The sequence below is a fragment of the Pygocentrus nattereri genome, chromosome 5 (genome assembly GCF_015220715.1).
Source record: "Pygocentrus nattereri isolate fPygNat1 chromosome 5, fPygNat1.pri, whole genome shotgun sequence".
NCBI classification, from domain to species: domain Eukaryota; kingdom Metazoa; phylum Chordata; class Actinopteri; order Characiformes; family Serrasalmidae; genus Pygocentrus; species Pygocentrus nattereri.
In genome coordinates this window covers 18648471-18656176 of record NC_051215.1, presented here as the reverse complement: position 1 = coordinate 18656176, position 7706 = coordinate 18648471, and the positions used below count along the sequence as shown (strand labels likewise).

Below are 7706 nucleotides of genomic sequence, written 5' to 3'. Positions count from 1 at the left end.
CGCTGTTGTGACGCGCTTCTTAACTGACCAATCAACGGTCTGCTCTGATGGACTACTACCCAATCGTAGCACAGGAGGCGGGGTTTGCTGGAATGATCACGGAGTTCCAGTGTGGGGCGCTACATCTCCAACTGTGGTTTTCCAAAGACCATAAAGCGCGGAAGAGGAAGATCTCGGCTCAGGCGCTCACAGTGAAACCGGGTCAGCTCTGCTGTAAGTAGAGTCAGCAGTGTTCAGTATCGGACTGTCACTGTCAGACTTTCCTCCTTTCCTTGGTTCTGATCTGTAGCTCATTGTTTCATTACCCTGCTGAAAAACCTACAAACTAGTAAGTTTTTCTGTCGGTTCCTGATGGTTTTATAATGTGTTTGTCTTTTTTAATGGGTTGATATCACTTTGTAAAGGTTCCTAATGGTTTAACAGGAGACCAGAGGCTGATTATAAATGCATTTGATGCTTTTCTAGTGGGATCTAAAGGTGTTCTATGGGAAACTAGTGGTCTCTATTGGAAATCGTGAAGCCAATTCCCATTGGAAAGCAAAACTATTAGGTTTCAATCCTAATGGTTTCTAATGGTCTTCTTTCAGCGGTGTAATTAGGGTAAACAGAAAGGAAAGAATGTTATAGGGAACTGTTGACCGACTTGTTTACAAGACAAATATAACGGCCTGTATCTACTACATTAATTCCGTTAGCACACCGATTTAAAAATGGTAATAAAAATGCTAAAAATGGTGCATTTGTTAATCATGGGAACAAATTAAGAAATTATGCATACAACTTGCAATACATTCACTCATTTACCCCTGTCCACCTCCTGGATTCCATAGATTAGCCATTAAAAACACTATGGTTTTCTTTTGGCTACAGTATCTTTCGGTTCAGACAGTGGATATGGTGGATAGTTTTCTATGGTGGATAATTGATGGCTTTCCAGAAGGTGAGACCAGAGCCGTTCTATTCTCTGTGAAGAGGTGTTCTCTAGGCTCAGCCTAGATACCCAGTAGAACCATAAGTCTGTTGACTTCACTGCCATTTGGAGGTCAACAGCCTAGATAAGAGTGGAATTGGGAGAAGAATTTTTGTGACTGATTACTGGCTCCATTTATTGGTTGGAGATTTTCTATGTTGATTATATTTCCTGTGCTTCTGACTGGATTAAGTTTGATTTGCCATATACAGAGCTTGTTTCTTGGGAAATTGTTTGATGTCTGAACTGCAGGCAATTGTGTTTGAATATAATTAGACTACTCTGTTTATAGTAGAGAATATCACTGACTGAATGGCTGACGCACCATTTATGGGTGAAGGACTTTTCATTGTGCTGTACCATGTTTCACAAGGACCATCAAACCCTACTATGAGGTGATGGCAGAGGCTCAGTTGAGGGAGAATTGTCATCATCACTTCGATTTTTTTATTGGCTTGTCTGAAGGACCTGATTTACTGGTTAAACTTACACATGAACAGGAACAATTGTAAGGGTAGGTATAAGATGCATCCACATTTGGTTGTGGCTGTGGGTTATAATTGACCCAAGTGGCCTCCTTTTAAATTCTTCTGGATTTTGTAGAGGCGGCACAGTGGCGTGGTGGGTAGCGCTGTCGCCTCACAGCGAGGAGGGCCTGGGTTCGATTCCCCGGCCGGGTGACTGGGGTCCTCTCTGTGTGGAGTTTGCATGTTCTCCCCGTGTCTGCGTGGGTTTCCTCCGGGTTCTCCGGTTTCCTCCCACAGTCCAAAGACATGCAGCCAGGCCAATTGGAATAAATTTGGCTAAATTGCCCCTGAGTGACTGTCTGTGTCTGTCTGTCTGCCCTGCGATGGACTGGCGACCTGTCCAGGGTGTATCCTGCCTTCCGCCTGAAGACTGCTGGGATAGGCTCCAGCACCCCCGCGACCCTGACGGAGAAGCGGCTTGGAAAATGGATGGATGGATGGATTTTGTAGAAGTACTTGCCGTACCAAGTCAGGTTTGCAACATGGATGAGACATAACTTTCTCATGCTAAATAGTGATAAGACTGAAGTCATTCTCATTGGATCTAAGACTATGTTCACACAGCATGTAAAAATTTTAAATGTGATCTGTAGTCTGAACAAATCAGCTCCTAAACTGGCCTGCATGCGCAAAAGAGCAGTGCTTTACATTCATGTGGTGCGGTCACCCAAAGGTGAACAATCATGACTGTGAGCGAATGCCAGTTGTTCCCAGAGGGTTCAGCTTCATCTTCGCCAGGATTACCTAGAATATGTTCACCATAAAAAAGGCAGGTTATTTGGACACGGTCATTTCTTTGGTTTGTGTACTCGGATTCCTTAAACTTTGCTTTCAGACCCTTAACTGTTCTTTGATGCTGCAGCCTCACTCTCCAGCTGCGTTGATTTGCCTCATAATAAGTGCTCCACAGCCCAAAAGGATAAGCTTGATTGAATTTTAATTTTGATACATTTTATGTATTTATTTATTTTTGTCTCCTATACAGTTACTCACCAAAAACACAGGGAAGTTCAAGAGGAATACATTGGACTCCAGAAGTAAGACAAGAGATCAGATGTGAGAATATGACATCCAGAAGAAGCTCCAGAACTCACAAAACATCCTCTTATACTCCTACACACTGATGTGTCTCACATACAAGTGGAAGAAAATGCAGACAAAGGGAAAATCGCTGTTGTCTGCACTTTGGGAAGAGTTTTAGTCAACAGGGTAATTTCACAATACCTCAGCGCATTGATGCTGGAGAGAAACCGTATCAGTGCTCAGAGTGTGGAAAGAGTTTTTCTCAACAGATTCACCTCCAGCTACACCAACGTGTTCACACAGGAGAAAAAACATATCTCTGTTTAGAGTGCGGGAAGAGATTTGCTCAAAAAGGTAATCTCCATCTACATCAGCACATTCACACAGGAGAGAAACCCTATCAGTGCCTAGGGATTTGGAATGAGATGTCATAAAAGCTCCTGTAGATGTCCCAATACTTTTGTCCATATAGTGTATTTATGTTTAAAGCAGTTCTGGCTTGATTATGCCAGGAAACTAGTTCATTTAAGGAATTCATTTTCACACATTTAGGAAAGAAAGCTTATGATGGAAAGTCTAGACTTTGTGAAATGCAGTTTAAAGGACTCACAGCATGAGGAAAATGTTTTCTGGTCTGATGAGACTCAGATTCAGATTCCAAAAATTGAGCTGCATTCTAAGCGCTAGGTTTTTCATGATGGCTACATCATTCTCTATGGGTGGTTTCAGATGCAGATATTGGGATACTGGACAGAATTTAGAGATGGTGAATGCAGCCAAATACAGAAAGGTTCTTGAAGAGGAAGGTTCTTCAGGAGAGTACATACAACCTTGGACTGTGTCATTAGTTCACTTTTCAGCATGACATCAGACCAGAGCAAGCAGCCAAATGACTAAACAGCTACTGGAAAAGTGAGAAGTCTGAACTTCTGCAGAAGGGAGTTTACAGATAGTCCGAATCAAATGTAACAGAGCCCGAGACTCTAGCACACTAAGTAAAAAACATAAATAAAATTCTAAGGTATAGTAAAAGGTCTTAGCTGGGATTCATCTTTAAAATCTATACAAATATCTGGATATTTTTAATATGTTTAAGGGAACCTTAGAATTCATTAGCTAAAAGTGAGGGCAGGATTGACCTCAATTTTATATAATTTTATTTAAAATAAAATCCAAATATTTATTTATTTCATTATTTTTTTGTACACATTAATTGTAGTGTTTTTCTGTCAGTTTCTAAACATAAAATGTATACGCAAAAGTTGTTGGACATTTTGTATTTTGTTTCAAAATGTGTTTAACTTGGCCAATAAATAGAAATTGTGATAGTTGTGATATAAACATGTTTCTTAATTCTTCACTTAGATAATCAAAAAAACACATAATATGTCTGGGGTTGCTAAAACATTTGAATACAACTCTTGCTATCCAAGTAAGTTAAAATCTTGAGATGAGTGAAACATTCTCAGTATTTGAACTAACACAATTTTGAGAAAGTCTTTATTTTGAGATATAGGTTCAAGCTTTTTACATTTTTGACATGTTATAAACCTATTATTTAGCTGCCACAATATTTGAGTTATATTTAAATTCATGGGATGACTTAGTAGATGTCCAAGAAACCAAAAATTGACCATTAATTAAAGGCAAATCTCTTGACCACATTGAGACACAATGTCACCAAGATTGAAATTTTGACAAGATGAATAAGCCTAGCATAACACAGATGGGGAATTATTAATTATTTACAAAAAGACATCTTTGATTTAATGTATCTTCTCTTCAAATGTATTGGTTGTAATGTTCATTTATATTCTCCTTTTTAAAATTGAATTATCTCTGTATTTTCTCATTTGTAAAGCACACTGAGTGGCCACAGCATATGAAACATGCTCTATAAATAAACTTGCCTAAGTATTAATGTGTTACTGCAATGTGTTTGTTATTCGCACTCTACCTTCAGTGATGCTAATCAATCAGCACATGATTATGATGAACTACTACCTAATCATAGCGCAGGAGGTGGGGAATGAAAATAACCCCCTGATCCTCCAGTGTCCCCCTGCAGCCCAGGTGAGGGCGCTGGTTCTATATCTATATCTTCTTCTTTCGGCTGCTCCTTTTAGGGGTCACCAGAGCGGATCATCTGCCTCCATCTTGCCCTATCCACTGCCTCCTCTACTTTTACACCAACCATCTCCATGTCCACCTTCACTACATCCATAAACCTCTTCTCCTTCTACCCGGCAGCTCCATCTCCAACATTCTTTGACCAATATATCCACTATTCCTCCTCAACCTGACCTCTCTGGCTTTATCTCCAAACTGCTCTACCTTCACTGTCCCTCTGATCTGCTCATTTCTAATCTTGTCCATCCTTGTCACTCCCAACAAAAATCTCAGCATCTTCATCTCTGCCACCTCCAGCTCAGCCTCCTGTCTTTTAGACAGAGCCATAGTCTCCAAACCATACATCATAGCAAGACGCACTACTGTCTTGTAAACCTTCCCTTTCACTCTTGCTGCTATCCTTCTGTCACACATCAGCCCTGACACCCGTCTCCACCCACTCCATCCTGCCTGCACCCTCTTCTTCACCTCTTTTCTACACTGTCCATTGCTCTGGATGGTTGACCGAAGATATCTGAAGTCATCCACCTTTACGACCTCTGCTCCTTGCATCTTCACCTTTCCACCTGCCTCACACGCATGTATTCCGTCTTGTCTCTACTGACCTTCATTCCTCTCCTCTCCAGTGCAAACCTCCACCTCTCCAGATTCTCTTCCACCAGCTCTCTACTCTCACCACAGATTACAATGTCATCTGCAAACATCATGGTCCATGGAGTCTCCTGCCTGACCTCATCTGCCAACCTTTCCATCACCATTGCAAACATGAAGGGTCTCAAAACTGATCCCTGATGTAACCCTACCTTCACCTTGAAACCATTTGTCACTCCAACTGCACACCTCACCACTGTCTCACTATCCTCATACATGTCCTCACCACCCTAACATACTTTTCAGCTACACCTGACTTCCTCATACAGTACCACAGTTGCTCTCTTGGCACCCTATCATATGCCTTCTCTAGATCCACAAAGACACAATGTAGCTCCTTCTGACCTTCTCTGTACTTCTCTACCAACACTCTCAACACAAAAATTGCATCTGTGGTACTCTTTCTGGACATGAAACCAAACTGCTGCTCACTGATCTGACCCTCTCACCTTAGCTTTGCTTCAACAACTCTTTCCCATACCTTCATGGTGTGGCTCATCAACTTTATACCTCTGTAGTTACTGCAGCTCTGCACATCACCCTTGTTCTTAAAAATGGGGACCAATACACTGCTTCTCCACTCATCAGGCATCCTCTCACTCTCCAGGATTTTGTTAAACAACCTGGTTAAGAAGTCCACTGCCTTCTCTCCTAAACATCTCCATACCTCCACAGGTATGTCATCTGGACCAACTGCCTTTCCATTCTTCATCCTTTTTAAAGCCGCCCTCACTTCCACCTTACAGGCCGTAGCCACAGCAGACACCCTTGTTTTTGGGGATGACTCTATTCACGGCATGAAAAACAATCAGAAACTCTTAGCTCGATGTGAGCCAAACATTAGTTTCTGAACTGAATGGGAAGCTTTCAACATTATTGGCTGAATACAGAACAGTGAAACGGATCATTATTCATGTTGGGAAGAACGACATAAGAAAAGAGGAGTCTGAGGTGTTGAAAAGGGACTTTAATGATCTTTTTTCCACACTGCTGAAATTAAACATCCAGGCATTCATCAGTGGCCCTCTGCCTGCAGGGGGCTGCAATATGTTCTCAAGGCTACTGGCATTAAATGTTTGGCTGCAGAAAACCTGCAGGTCAAATGGTCTGAACTTCATTGACAACTTCAATCTGTTTTTCGGGAAGAGAGAATTCTTCAAACAAGATGGACTACAAACTAACAAGAGGGGTGTCAAACTCCTGTCAGAAAACTTCATTTTCTCTCTGTGTAACTTCTGTGTTTCCACTGGTGAAGACACGTCAGCGATAACACCCAAGGACACTGTCACCACTACAGAGACACAACATCCTCCCCCATAGAGGATGAGGAGTTATCAGATGGGAGACATGTTGTGCTGTATCAGCTGCCTGAAACACCACAACTGAATAAACAATCCACACCATCCTCCATCTCTACCCCGTCCTCCACCTCCACCTCTTCATCACCTCACCTGAACTTCCCAGAAACCATGGAGAAGCTCGTATCTGTAGGGACAAGACTGACGCTTTCACTGTCAGCGAGTCCTCAGGAACAGCGGAAAATCACCTCAACTTCTCCACAGTCACCTACTGCCTCATGGACTCAGCAACCCCTCTCCTCACCACCACCACACACCCGAATCAAGGAGTTAGTGAAAGGGGCCAAAATTAAGCTGAGCCAAATTGATGATTTATTAAACAAATCTCCCCCACAACCTCAAAGGAAAAAACAAGCTCATAAACCATCAGATAGACAGCTCCGCTCGCAAGCTCATCACCAGCAGGAGCTCCACCCACCCTCCACCACCGTAAAGGAACAGGCCACCCCATGTATTCCAGGAAATTGACATCTTTTGGGTCCGTGCTGCTACAGTGATGATATTTTAACAGAGACATGGTTAAACTCATATAGTGCTGATATTGTGTTAACTGAGACGGCTCCACCAAACTTTAACTTTTTAAATGTTTCACGCACCGGCAAGAAAGGTGGAGGTGTAGCAATGCTGTTTAATGATACTTTCCAATGCAAGCAGTTACCACTTGGTGATTTCACATCTTTTGAATATTTAGGTGCGATTTTAAAAGGGGCACAAAGAATATTACTAGTAACTGTCTACAGACCTCCAAGGTACAATGCTAATTTTATTGATGACTTCACAGATATGTTATCTTTTATTTCTACTGAATTTGATCATTTTGTTATTGCTGGTGATTTTAACATTCATATTGATAATCCCAAGGATAATTACGCCAAAGAACTCTATGATTTACTTGAATCTTTTGAACTTTCTCAGCATGTGACTGGAAGCACACATTGCCATGGTCACACTTTGGATGTGGTTATCTCAAAGGGTCTTAACATTTCAGCCTCTATTAAGGATGTTGCATTCTCTGATCACTACTGTGTATTTTTTTAAATGTGGACT

At 41.7% G+C, this 7706-nt stretch overlaps 1 long non-coding RNA gene across 1 annotated transcript; it reads left to right on the top strand.

Moving 5' to 3' along the window:
* Positions 1-206: 206 nt before the first annotated feature.
* LOC108411624 lies at positions 207-4441 on the top strand. Its single transcript, XR_001856579.1, has 2 exons — positions 207-328; positions 2483-4441. It is a non-coding gene; the product is annotated as an uncharacterized LOC108411624 (long non-coding RNA).
* The last annotated feature ends 3265 nt before the right edge of the window (positions 4442-7706 follow it).